Below are 14,590 nucleotides of genomic sequence, written 5' to 3'. Positions count from 1 at the left end.
CTGACAGATGCAGGGGGAAGTCAGCATGGCAGGGACAGAGTGGCAGGGGTCTCTTTGTTACATTTTTCCACAGGGCTTACTTGTAACGTCCCTGCGTCAGCCGTCAGCGCCTGGCCTGATTTACCATCACTTCTCTGCAAGCCTTCGGCACAAGTCACACAAACGACATGTTGGCTGAAGCCCTTTCAGGGTGAGAGCCAACCGGCTGGCTGGGGCCTTTTGGTTACGCCCCAAATTCTGGCCCCAGCACACAGCCCAAGCAGCCAGGTGGCATCACTCTGGGGACTGAGGGCTAGAAACCACTGCTCCCAGGCTGCTGCTGCTGCAACCTCTGGGCTGGAAGAGCCTCCACATGGCTTCCCCTTTTCCCCTCTCAGAGCAATGACCAGGGGATCAGCCAGATCCCCATTGCACGGGTCTGCAGGGAGCTCTCGCTGGGTACAAACCCCAAAGCCTGTTTTCCCCTGCTTTTTGCACAGTGGAACTGCCCTGGCACCGTGTGTGTGGATGGATACAGATAGTAGAGTATGCATCTGTGTGTGTGTAGATAGGGTGGGGTGTGGTCATGCAGGGAATACAAAATCCTCCTCTACATGTTTTATTTATAGTGTGCATTTCTTGTGCCATATTCGGTTACATTTCTTTCTACCACCCGGCTCTACTCTGACATTGTGCCATGTGACACTTGCATTTAAAAGAAGACAGGCTGATTTCACCTTGGATATACCCATCTGCTACGCTGCTGCATTCTGCCTGCCAGGAACCTGGTGGGTCAAAGGAAACTGAACGCAAGGAACATGGATAGCACAAGCTGAGATCGCTGGGATTTGCTGACTATCCCAGCAAAGTCTTTTTGAATAGTTTAGTAGAGATGAAGTATTAAGAGGAGGACCATTGTTTCCTAAAGCCACAGGTGCAGATCCAGTTATAGCTTTGGGGCCAAATGCAGTACGGTCCTTGGGACAGAGACTGGGTTTCTCACTGCAAGTTTGTACAGCTCCTGGTACAAAAGGGGTGTGATCCCTGATTGAGCCCCTACATGCTCCTGGAACGCAGTTCTTCTTATTATTTTCAAGGGGTATGTGCCTGACAAAGATGTGCATCTGATGGTTTCTCAATTCCTTTTATGCCTGAATGTGTGAAGAGTAGCAGGAAACTCAAGCTCGTCCTAGGATTTTCAAACGGCGTCTCTCCTGGCCAAGTCTGCTCAGGATAATTGGTTCCATCACATGACCCACAGTCACAGCTGCACAGTGTAGGGGCCGGAGAATGGCCCTGCACCCTGGAGCAGACCCCATTTGCCAGGACAGGCAGTGGGGTCTAGTGGAGCAGGCCTGAGAGTGGGAGCGAGGAGACCTGGGTTCTAGTCCTAGCACTGCCCGGCTGGGTGATCGTGGGCACGGCCCTTCCAAGTCTCAGGTACTCATGTGGCCTCCATAGCTGTGGTAGCTGAGCCCCCGTGGGGCTATGTGGGAATCTGGTACCTACCGTGCACCTCACATGGCGGGGAGTGGGCCTGGAACCCACAGCAGCCCCTCTCCCTGCTGGGGGTGGAAGAAGCCTTGAGCCAGCAGGGAATGGGGGTAAGGAGCTGGGGGAGGGGCTCTGGCACAGTGCGTACCCGAGGCCTGTTCTGGCTCCTTGGCCCTCCTGCTGCTGGGGCACAGGACTCACGAGGAGAGGCTGAGGGAACTGGGCTTGTTTAGTCTGCAGAAGAGAAGAGTGAGCGGGGATTTGATAGCTGCTTTCAACTACCTGAGAGGGGTTCCAAAGAGGATGGCTCTAGACTGTTCTCAATGGTAGCAGATGACAGAACAAGGAGTAAAGGTCTCAAGTTGCAGTGGGGGAGGTCTAGGTTGGATATTAGGAAAAACTTTTTCACGGGGAGGGTGGTGAAGCCCTGGAATGGGTTCCCTAGGGAGGTGGTGGAATCTCCTTCCTTGGAGGTTTTTAAGGCTGGGCTTGACAAAGCCCTGGCTGGGATGATTTAGTTGGGGTTGGTCCTGCTTTGAGCAGGGGGGTTGGACCTCCTGAGGTCCCTTCCAACCCTAATCTTCTATGATTCTATGATTGTAAACCCAGATCTGTGGGACCTGTGCTTGTCAACTCAGTGGTTCGAAACCTGCTCTTGAGCACCCACACTGCATTGTAAACCTAGGCTTACAATTGCTGTACCTGGTCTAACAGCCATGCTAACACGTCCACACTGCACTACACAGACTGTCTGACTCAGATGTGCAGCTTGAGCTGCGTCCACACTGCAAAATGACAGGGCTTGGGCCCGAGCCTCATGCTCTGACCCACCTCCCAGCAGGGTCCCAGGGCCCAGATCCTGAGTGCTTGCAGACCCGAATCAGGCAGATCTGTGTGTGGATAAACGGGGTCTTGGGTTCAAACCTGAGTCAGATCCTGGGCTTAGTGTGCAGCATAGACATACCCACAATGACAATTACACACGAGGCAAAGCTAGTCAAAGGCAGGTTGTCTTAATGTGTCAACTGTGGCAAGTTTTGACAAGATCAGATCCATAAATTGGTCATTGCAATAAACAGTCATAACATAACTCTCCTTAGTTCATCAGGCACTAGATTTCATTGTGTTAAGGATTTGTGTCCCACTCAGTTAACAGCACTCGGAGCTGTCCATGCTTCCTTTCCATTGCAGTGACAGTTCTATGTAAGACCGCTTGTCTTTTCAAAATGCTTCCCACAGTGGCTTGCTCAGGATCTAGATTTGGATGTGAAATCTAAGTTAGCGTCAATCTGTCGTTCACTCTCCCCTGAGTACTGGAGCCCTGTCTCACAGCAGGCATGCGTTTAAAAGCCTACTGCATTAGCAAGGAATTCTACTTGCTTCTCTAACCCAGTGACAGAGTGCTCACAGCACCACCCTGATCGGGGACATGGCTGCAGGCTCAGCTGGAAGCCGTTCACCACTTCCCAGTGAGGGAGTCGAGCACCTGGTTAAGAATTGCCAGGCTAAGGTTATAACTGGGAGGAACGGGAAGGCTTCCCTGCTTTGCAGCGCCTCCTTGGGACGGAGCCACTCCACGTGTGAGGAAAGGGCTGTGTCTAAATGCCGATACGCTGCTCCTGGCGTAACGTAATCAGCAAACCAAGAATGAAAACAGGGACTGGGAAAGAGGATTTGCCCCCACCCAGTGTTTTCTTCCTTGCCGCAGTGGAGTGTTTGCACCATTGTTTTGGTCCCATGCAGGGTACATGGGAAACCTGGGGGAAGGAGGGTACAGCCAGAGGAAAAACCCAAAATAAGGTAGGAATTGAATGAGGGAATATATTTTTTTTGACAGATTAAAAATCCTGGAGCCTTGCGCTAGCTCTGCTGGCACTAGAAAGCCTGAGCATATTGCTCTCATGAGCCCTGTACCGTGTGTGTAGCTCTAGGTTAGAAGCAGCTCTGAATTATTTAATGACTTGACGCAAAGCCCATTGACAGCTGGATCCTTAGAGCCACCTTTTCAACCTGCTTCAAACCAGCCTCTAAATTCGCATGTGCAGAATAATTGGCATGGCCAACCGTCTGCATGTGCAATTACCCAAGTTGCATGCACAAACAGATCTTTGCATGTGCAAATCAAGTAGTTGGCAATCAGGCTCCTTGATTAGTGCAAACAAATGTTTGGTTTTTCAGTGTAAATGCAGATTTTCCAATCAGAGGCTGAGGTTATTCCAGGTGATATGTGGCTTTTACTCATTTTGTGCATAAAATAGCGCTAGTAGATTTGTTTAATCTGCGGGGGTTGGCGGGGGGGAGGATTTGAGTCAGAATAAAGTTGCCACTGTCCAGGTTTTCCCTGGTTCGTCCCTCTTTTGAGTGGCTGTCGTGGGAAGTCTGTAAGGATGCTCTGTACACCCCAGTTTTATGGGCTCGGGATCATGCTTGACGTCCTGGCTTTTTGTACCTGAGATGTGGCAACCCTAAATTACAAACAGCTTTCTAACAAAAGATACAGATGGAGGAGACACTTAACTTGCTGGCGACTAAAAGTTTTGAATTAAAATTAAATCTCCCCCCAGATTAGAAATGGAGCCGGCAAACAGAGAAACTCGGATTCCAGCTATATTATTAAGCAAACCAATCTCTAACAGACCACAGTTGAGCAATACTTCAAATGCATTGAATTACTCACATAATTTAGATTTATTAGAATAGTTCCTGTGTGTCTAATATTAAACATTAAAAAATAGGTTCTTAGTAATTAGTTAACCACACATAGAACAGTGAAACCAGTATTTGCCTAGGCACTGACTCCGTGGGTGTTCCTGGGCTCATGCACCCGCCGAAAAAGCTAGGGAAAGCTCAGCACCCAGGAGCCACAGTCATAGGCAGCATGTGACTCTTGCATTTCGGGAGGCTGGACAGGCGTGCTGGAAGCTCCCTAGAAGCTCCCTAGAAGCCCTGTGACCCCCACCCCTGCTCCAGCCCAAGGCCCCGCCTCTGCTCTGTCTCTTCCCACCACTGCTCCGCCTCTTACCCCAAGGTCCCCCACGCCCACTAAGATACCAATTATAGACCCACAGTCAATCACTGGAATATAAAAGATGTGTATAAATATGCTGAAAATGGCCTCCCCCCAAAACTGGCAGAGCCCCCCTCCCCAAACACACCTCTTCAAAAGCACCCACCAGCAAAAACAAAAGTCAGCACCTGTGGGTAGTTGCCTTAGAAAAACCTAAGATAGATGGGAAGGTGCAATGGGAAGATACAGACACATGCAATACAAATCATCTTATGCGACTGAATCTAACAAGCAAAAATTAGCTCCCCGGACTTTAGTGGAGTTTTGCTGCTAGCTCTAGTGGGCCCAGGACTTGATCCTTAGTGTTTAACTTCAATACATCAATCAGCTAACGTTTAATGAAAATTGTCTAATTAGGGTGGAAATTCAGCGAGGGCTTCTACATGGGCTAGGCACCACTCAAGCCTCACGTGCAGGGCCCAGGAGGTGCATGGGAGCGCTGCCCGGGAGTGATCCTTTTTGCACTCCCAGGCCCGATCCTACAACTGGATCCATGCAGGCAGCCCTCTGGGCAGGCGTGGTATCCCAGTGCCTTCAGTGCGTGAGCCAGGCCGATGGGCCTGATCCAAAGCCCACTGTAGCCAGTAGAAAGACTGAAAGGGCTTTGGGACTAGGCCGTGATGCCTCTCATGCAGCGCTCTGGGTATGCACCGGTGCTTTGCAGAGCTGAATATTACTGTATGACGACCGTGTATGCAAACATGGCCAGTGTGTTTCACAGCGCGAGGGCTCGGTCTGCTGGATTGCCTCTAATTGCACTTCTTGGCTGTTAATTAAGTAGAACTGGATTCTTAAAATCTATTTACTAAGGTCTAATATTTATTGACTAGTCTAGAGATGGATCCTTGTACATAGCCATTCATATCCCAGCTAGTATATTCTAATAAGCAATTTGCATCTGATTTAACATTCAAACAGCTGCTTCGTTAAATCTAAATGCGATCCTTAGCAGAGCCCCTTCCTGTAAAGCCAGGGTGAAGTGCCGCACAGGCATGCTCACTGCCAACAGTGGCAGTAGATGCCATGGGGAAAACTGCAGCTCTGGCAGCTTGCTCCCACGCAGAGCCTAGGACACAGCACTCACAAGCTTAATCTGCTCCAAGGCTACCTACTAGCTGTGGGATTCCTTGTGCTTCGGGCCAAGCTTCCTTCAGTCTGGGCTCTGACCTAGCATCTGAAGTCAATAGGATGCTTTCTGCTGACCCCAATGAGCTTTGGATTAGGCCTTTGGGGCATGCTGAGAGCAGTTTGCATGAGGCTTTTATGCTGGGGGATACGTCATAAATAGCATGCACATCAGTGCCCAAAGCAGGCCTGCTCAGTGCAGTCATCCCACCCCTCTTTCAGCCAGCGTGAGGGGCACTGCAGGTTTCTAAGCCCATCGCGGGACCCTGCTTCAGAAAGCTGGAAGAAAAGAAAAAACAACGTGCCTGGAAAGGGAAGAATCCCCCTTGCACTCCTGTGAAAGCTACTTAGGTCTCAGCACGTTGAATTGTATGACTGGAAGGGACCTTGAGAGGTCACCTAGTCCAGTCCCCTGCACTCACGGCAGGACTAAGTATTAACTAGACCATTCCTGACAGGTGTTTGTCTAACCTGCTCTTAAAAATCCCCAGCGATGGAGATTCCACAACCTCCCTAGGCAATTTATCCCAGTGTTTAACCACCCTGACAGTTAGGAAATTTTTCCTAATGTCCAACCTAAACCGCCCATGCTGCAATTTAAGCCCATTGCTTCTTGTCCTATCCTAAGAGGTTAAGGAGAACAATTTTTCTCCCTCCTCCTTGTAACAACCTTTTGGGGAAGTAAGAGGATGTTGCACACCCAGTATTGCTCTCTGGAGAAGATGGGTGCCCCCCCCACACACCCCTTCTTTTCCTACTTGCTAGCCAGAGCAAGGGGGGCGCCAGTGTTGTGTTCAACTCCTAGTATAGACCGTCAGCAACTCACTACCCCTCCCTCCCCCCCCCCCCCAGCAGGGAAGGAGTGGGTGAAGGATTGTGCCAGAGAGGGGTTTCTCAGGGTCACAGCACCTCCTAGTGTCACATCCGGGACATGGGTGGTCTGGCCTAGTGGGTTCTAGTCTTCCAGATCCTTACACAGGGCCTGAGGGTACAGCTGATGCACTGCCCCTTGCTGTGAATTGCCTTGGCCATCCATCCCTTTCCTCTCGTTCCTGTTGAGTAACATTCTAATTCTGTGATGTATTTATGTTGTTTTATGGGAACTCAAATGGGGGACATAAATTCTCACGTGCTGCTTCCAACCGGCGGAGATTTACTGCCTGTGCCTGACCCCGTAAGATTGATGTTCTGCACAACGAGGATCCAGAGAAATGTCTCTCTTGATGGGAGTGTGTAAGAATGTAATTGGGCCTCATTAAACCCACCTTCACTTGGGCATCTGTTTGTGTATGTGCAGCAGGGCCAGGTTTGAAACCAGCGTTAGCACCGCCAGGGGACAGAGAACAGAGCAATTCGCCCTTTTTAGATGGAGAATAGGAACTGAAACCTTGCTTTTCCCAGCTTTACACTAGCTTGAAAGTAGCACCAAGAACAGTTTACACAATCGCTTCCTTGAGTCGTGCTTCTATGCACTGGGAGAAATTCAGATCTTGGTGACATTAATGTAACGCCACTGACTTCAGTGGTGTGACTCTGGATTTCCAGCCAGTGTCAATGAGGTTAAAGTCTGCATTCTCCACCTGTCTGCTGGGGGAGACAGGCAGGAAGCTGCTGCAGATTTTTCGTGTGTCTGGAAGTTCTGCGCAATCCATTGACCATAACTCTAGTACAGTGGATCCACATTCCGATGATGGCATTTACTGTTGCTCATGGACACTTGCTTGAGGGTAGAAAGAGGATTACGGTTCAGACTGATCAAGTGTTCAGTGAGGATCCTTGTCCATAGGTGATGAGTGGGTGACACTAGTGAAATGCTCTATGCTATTTCTTTCATCATCTTTTCTCAGGAAAGAAATACCACAAACGCTACAGTAAAGGCAATATAGTAAACATCCAGGGCCAAGTCCTCGACAGATGGAAATGGATGTAGCTCCATCAATAGAGCTATACCAGCAGATGATCTGGTCCCAATTTCTGATGGCATCTGCCATGAGCTGGATTTTTCATGATCATTGATCAGCTAAATGTAGAAAACTCAAAAGAGCCAGGCTTCACTGACTTCCTTTAGTGATAGTGTTCAAATCAGGCACTATCCTGCCTTCACTTCTTCTTATTATTGGTATTGCCCTAAAGCCCCAGTCATGGCTCATGGCCCATTGTGCAAGGTGCCGTACAAATACAAAGCAGAGAGACAGTCCCTGCCCAGAAGGTCTAAGCATTGTGTAATGATTGTTTCAAAGAAAGTTTAAATCTCTTACAAATAGTCTCATAATCTGCACATTGACTGAAACAGCCTGGTTTTAGCAGCGATTGGGGATTGGTCAGCTCCCAAAGGTTCCCTTGTTCATTTATCCAGAGAGATAGATGACAAAAGGTTGTCCTACCCACCTGTGACAAAGTAGAGACTTTGTTGGCTAAGAGTTAAGAGCCTTGGAACGTCTTACCTTCTTTCTTCTTATGATAGTATGTAATGTACCTAGCGGCATCCCCTCTATCAGATGGTAATCTCATTGTGGCAGGGGCCTTCTCTCCAGCAGCACTATATAAATATTATTTCTTCTGGAGTATTCCTCCCAAATGAACACAGAGTCTTAAATATTGGGGCTTCCTTGATCTTCAGGCTTCACTGTACCACGAAGTATGCCTAATATAGACAAGGGCATCTATATATATGTACCATATATCAGCTGAGCTACATAGAAAATAATAATGCTTAAGGAGCTGATCCAAAGCCCACTGAAGACAACGGGAGTGTTTCCATTGACTTCAGTGACTCACAGACTCTAAGGTCAGAAGGGACCATCCCTGACCTCCTGTACATTGCAGGCTACAGATCCTCACACACCCACTCCTGTAATAGATCTCTAACCTCTGGCTGAGGTACTGAAGTCCTCAAATCATGATTTAAAGGCCTCAAGTTACAGAGAATCCACCATTTGTACTAGATTAAACCTGCAAATGACCCATGCCCCATGGGCTTTGATCTTACTGTACAGGCCTGATGTCACTGTACAGCACTTTTTGGCCAAAATCTGTTCCTGATGAGTGACTTTTCTATCATGCACTGCCTCATTCCTGTCAGTTCAGAAGGGGAATGTGTGGGGCCAGGTAGTGTGAAGAAAAGGTCCTTGCTAATCACTAACACCCACTTCTGCAGGAGCACACTTGTCAGTTGTTGAGCCTGATGGAACATCCAGAGAAGTAGCCTGTGTCGGGCATAGGGGGATCTATGTTGTTTCTCCCAGGACATGGAGAAAATTGTGCCTATTGTCAGGCAGTAAAGGCTTGATCCTGCCACATTGGAGACAATGGGAATTTGATCAGGATTCCCTAAATACCAGCACTGAAGAGGTTAAAATCTGGTGTACATGTGCTGGTGTAAATCAATGGCACCCCCATGAGTGAGGGTCTGGCTGTGAATAGAGCCCCACTGGAACATCATATAAAAAAGTAGAGCGGTGAGCCAGCTGTGCTGTAGTTCAGGTTAGTGATCTCAAAGGGCTGCCCAGAATCCTGGCAAACCCGTGTGACATCAGCTGCTTGCCTGGCCTTGTTTAGATTGACAATGTTCGTATTGCTGTATCAATGACCCACTAGTGAACTGGCTGATACTTACACAATGAGTCATTGTTCTGGCGCAATTCCCTGCTCTCCAAACACATTTTTTCACCTACCTTTGGAATGTGGGACGACTGACCTTGCAAATCAAAACTCAAGCAGGAAAAGCGGGGCCGTCAGTGGCTTTACTGCGGAGAGGGCAAACAGTGGGGGAGCATTTTTCCAGGCACTATGTGACCAAATGACGATTTTAAAGTGGAAGGCCACGGGCAGTTTAAGACAGATATCGTAGTTGCTCATGGGCCTGATGAAAAAGTTGCACACACACACACACACAGCTTGTTTTTATATACAGTGGGCTAAATTCTGTCCTCATTTACACCCATGTAACTGACAGCAGCGTGTGTACACATTTAATTGCAGACACAAATTCCTAGCTCACTGAAAACTATGAAGATGAAAGGATGCTGTGTGTCCACAATTTGCTACAACACTAAATCAACAAAGGATGTTGACATTGCTGCTATTCCTTACAGTCTTCAGCTGTGTACATAACGGCATTGAGCTGCTCACAAAAGGCATTACATACTTACGGGTGCTTAGGCTGATCAGCGAAACCAGCCTCATCTGAAAGATGCTGTCTTGCCCTGGATTTCTGTTTGCGGAGTACAGTGACAGAGAATTATTAGAGGTGTTAACAAAACAAACTAGCTCTTACTCTTCATTATTGTGAAGCTGGTACAATAAGGACAGCCACTACTCTGCAGAAATAAATAACACTGCAGGATGCAACAAACAGTTTCCCAAGCCCCAGATCATATTAATCATCCTTGCTCCCACTCAGCTATAGAAAACTGGCCTGGACTCATCCAGAAATCACAGATTGGACAGGTAAATAGAGAGATACAATGTGCAACTTTTTGGTTCCACTTTATAATTGAATCTGGCCATGGAATTAAAAACGCTGTGCACCCCAGAGGATTGTACTCAGTGCCTCAGGATAAAGAGACAGGGGAGAAAGGATACAAAGCAGGATGTAGCGTTCTAGGAGGACTTTTATGCAAATTGTAATTCTACAAAATCAATCTAGTTTTGGTTTTTTTTGGAGTCAGTGGATATTAGCTACTAGCTTGAAAAGTGTGAAGCAGGCACAGCCCTGGTGATGGATACAAGAGGGAATAAATTCACTTATAAGGAGCAAACACTTTGGGACTGAAGAGAAAGAAACAGGATGGACGGTCTCCTGATTAATGCATGGAACAGAAGTTAGGGGTCTATTACAGGAGTGTTAGGTGAGGTTCTGTAGTCTGTGATGTGCAGGAGGACAGACTAGATCAAAGGTTCTCAAACTGTGGGTTGGGACCCCAAAATGGGCTGCGACCTCGTTTTAATGAGGTCGCCAGGGCTGGCTTAGTCTTGCTGGGGCCCAGGGCTGAAGCCAAAGCCCTGGGCAGCGAGGCTCAGGTTGGGCTTCGTCTTTGGTCCCCGCACCTGAGGCAGCAAGGGGGTCACGGTGCAATGAAGTTTGAGAACTCCTGGACTAGATGATCATGATGGTCCTTAATGACCTTAAAGTCTCTAAGTTCACACCCTAGTTCTGCCACTCTCTTCCTGTGTGACCTTGGGCAAATCATTTAACCTCTCTGTGCTTAGTTCCCCATCTGTAAAATGGGGATAATACTTTCTTGCAGCCTTTAGCTGTCTTGTCTATTTAGATTGTAAGATCTCTAGGGCAGGGCCTGCCTCTCACTAAGTGTATGAACAGCAGCTGGCACAGTGGGGCCCTGATCAAGGTGGAGTCCTCTAGATTCCACTGTAATACAGATGATGATGATGATGATAGTGAATAAATAGATCAAGTGTAGGTATTGTCTTTGTGTGGTACAAACTGCTCTGATCACATGGAATAAGATCATAGAAATATAGGGCTGGAAGGAAACTCGAGAGGTTATCTAGTCTAGCCCTCTGTGCTGAGGCAGGAACGGAAAGGTGTGAAAGAATCCCATGTACCCATGAACTCGAAGCATCATGCTCATGAATAAAATGTGGCCCACTACCTGTCACAGCTGGTCATGGGCAGCCAGATGCCACAATCATGAGACAGGAGTCCAGAGTTAGCTAGATCGGAATACCAGGAGGTCAGAACCACAAGTCAAGACCCAGATTGAGGCCAGATCAGGATACCATGGGGTCAGAGGCAAGAGACAAAATGGAGGTGGGGAACCACAAGTCAGATGCTTGGAGTCCCGCCAGGTCAGAATGCTGGGAAATCCAGCCGGGGTAGCAGGAAGCACAAGGCACGCAGGGCAGAGCCTACTTGGTCAGACAGCTTCCTGTTCCTGCTGCTGGCTTAAGTAGGGCCAGCGGGCCAATCAGCCGCTCTGGGACTCTGCCAATCAGACCTAACACTGGGGCCTGGGCTTTGTGGGTCCCAGGTCAGCTGTTGCCAGCAGGCTGCCAGGTGAGGGTTGGAGCATGTCTGCTCCCATGAACCTCGCAGGGTCGTGACAGAGTTGCTCATTAATGTGAATTTCGATTGATGAGGCAGCACCATTGCCAAGACAGACCAGGTCACCGCAAGGACAGTATTTGCACAAGCTTCAAAGTAAATACAGACTGAGGAGCATTCGATGGAGCTGGCATGATGGAGCGGAGAATGCTGGGTCACAAACAACCAATGTCAGATTCCCAAAGTCGACCAGATTCCAGGTAGGTGGAACTTACGTGGCCCAATACCTCAGAGCAACTGACAACGCTTAGGGACGTTCTGCCTCAGTAAATGCATCTTCTAGGATTAGCACTGGTTTAATTCCTCTTGGTGTGGGACAGCTCTAAGCATAGTCTCTGACTTATTGCCATGGTGACACCAACCAGAGAGGAAGTAGAGGCCTCATCTTCTAGGGCAGCAGAAGCTTTGGAATCAAGACTAGCAGAATCAGCAGACTGTTCTCTAAAGTGACTCTCTGGCCATGTGTTGTTAAACCACCGAGCCCATGGTAGTGGAGTGTGACTTTGTCCTAACTAACCTGTACCATGGCAAAGGGTGTTATTTCTGCATTCATGGATAGTAGGTAAAAGACGATGGTACAGTCTCATGTCACTTGTGAATAGGGTGACCTGACAGCAAATGTGAAAAATCGGGACGGGGGTGGGGGGTAATAGGAGCCTATATAAGAAAAAGACCCCAAAATTGGGACTGTCCATATAAAATCAGGACATCTGGTCACCCTACTTGCTTTTCATGGTCAAAAACTATTTTTTTCTGATGCATTTCTTTGAAAAACACTCTGAAACAATGCCTCTGAACATTGGGGCCATGCATGAGCACTCCACCTGCCCAGCTGAATCTAATACATGCTGTTGACCCTTGGGCCAAGCAGTTAGCCAATATCTGAGGCCTTAATGTATTTCTGTTAGGAGGAGAAACTGACTATAAAAATCAAGTATTTCTTTAGTATAACCCTGTTTTCTTTACAAAGAACCTACGCAAAGTCCTGCTTCCCTGAACGCTGGAGGAACCCATGAAAATTCTAAGCCTGCCTTTCCAGCCAGCTCTCTGCCCAAAAGAAGCACTCTCTTCACTCCCTCCCAAGGTCACATTTACCCGGCTTCTCTCATTGGCTGCTTGCTTTCTGGTTCCTTTCACACACCGTCCAACAGAGAACTGCGACCAAATCAGTGCTCTAAGCCTGATGTGCAATCCGACTCCAGGGAAACCTCGGAGGCCTCATGGCTCACCTACTACTCAGGCTTTGCTTTAGTGGTTGGGGCCTTGGGCAGTGGCTTTGGTTGTTTTAGCTATTATTAAACCATAGGGCATTTAATTTGCTCACTCATTTAGCCTAAATGAAAAGATGGTTAGCACACCTATCAGCTTCAGTGAGGTCTGTGACGGCCCATAAATTAGTTGAAATGAGAGGCGGCATTGCCTAATGGAGGGAGCACTGAACTAGAACTCAGGAGGTCTGGCCTGCTCGGTGACCTTGGGCAAGTCACCTCTTTGCCTCAGTTTCCCCATCTGTACACATAAGGTTGATACTGACCTTTTGTGAGTGGGCTTTGAGACCTGCTGATGAAAAATGCCATGTAAGATCTCGGAATAATTATTTTATTTATTTTAAGTCACTTAAAAATGGCACTTAGAGTCCTAAATCATTTAGACCCAGATCCTCAAAGATAGTTAGATGCCTAACCCTGGGCCTTAGGCACTTCTGAAAATTGTATCCCTCCTATAGCTATTGATGGATAGATTAGAAAACATAGTAAGATTGCCCAAGCATTTTATCTATTTATTCTTGAAAAATCTATATTATAGGTAAGAAGGCAAGTTTTTCAGCCAATTAAAGTGTCACTATAAGAAATATTTCCCCCCTACCCCTGCCCCCAAGTAAATATTACTGCATAGAGTAATGGGATTATTAGTACTCGAAGGCAGCAGTTTAGAAACCCCCTTAAACAGTAAAAACACAGTAGTAAGATCCTGGACTGGATGACAAAAGGCCCATTCAGCATAAATTTCAGCTTCTCCATGTTGCTAACATTTTCAAGATCTCATAATTGGTGAGTTTTCAGAGTAACAGCCGTGTTAGTCTGTATGCGCAAAAAGTACACAAGTACTCCTTTTCTTTTTGCATAATTGGTGAGTTAGTCATGCTTGTGGTTTGAACCAAGGGCTCAGATGAGATGAAGTGAGATGGCAGCCAAGTTTAAAACATGCTGGAGACACCATAAAACAGAAATTGGTGGCATTTCTGCATGGATCTGAAGTAAAACAACAAGACAGTGTGAAAAAGGACTAGGTTTCCGGGTAGAATCTGTTAGTAACATTTTGGGGTATGTCCCATTTTAGCACGGGCGTTTTGGTTATTTTAAAACTATATGGCAAGATTCTAATCTGGGTTACACGACTGTAAAACTGAATCACTCCAACTGGAGAAAGTCTATACTGACTTCAATAGTTACACCCATGTAAATCTGAGACCAAAATCTGATCTCAAGTGCCAGATTCCTTCCACCTGTACCTCCAATGAAGTCAATGCATTTACACCAGGGATGAACCAAACTTTGTGTTCATTTAATTCTGACTGTAGTTACAGCAGTGGAACTGATGTGGTTGAGGGTAGACATTTATCCCATAGTGACATTTGGGCAAACAAGGAGTCATTTGTTAATTTACGGTGAAGATTTGTCTTTAAATAGAATATTGTGTACCCGGATCAGAGTAGCAATCAGACACACTGCTTTTTAACTCTTTGATTCCTTGACGTTAACTTGATACTTCATGTGCCCTCTGTGGGGTGGGGGAGAGAGAGAGAGACCCCCACCCCCGATGAAGAGTTTCTTTTGGAACTATGCAATTGCCAATGA

At 47.4% G+C, this 14,590-nt stretch overlaps 1 protein-coding gene across 2 annotated transcripts in view; it reads left to right on the top strand.

Annotated features, from left to right (window-relative positions):
* The first annotated feature begins 707 nt into the window (after positions 1 to 707).
* Positions 708 to 14,590, top strand: part of FRMD6 (FERM domain containing 6) — a 105,458-nt gene continuing 91,575 nt past the window's right edge. The window contains exon 1 of one of the 2 annotated variants that reach the window (XM_048852168.2): positions 708 to 1,419. The gene's annotated coding sequence lies outside the window, so the exon portion shown is untranslated. Of the gene's footprint in view, positions 1,420 to 11,764; positions 11,933 to 14,590 lie in introns of those variants that run through there. The other variant, XM_048852169.2, reaches the window with a different exon arrangement.

Source organism: Caretta caretta, chromosome 6 (genome assembly GCF_965140235.1).
Source record: "Caretta caretta isolate rCarCar2 chromosome 6, rCarCar1.hap1, whole genome shotgun sequence".
Taxonomy (NCBI): Eukaryota; Metazoa; Chordata; order Testudines; family Cheloniidae; genus Caretta; species Caretta caretta.
This window is presented reverse-complemented; position numbering and strand designations above follow the sequence as displayed.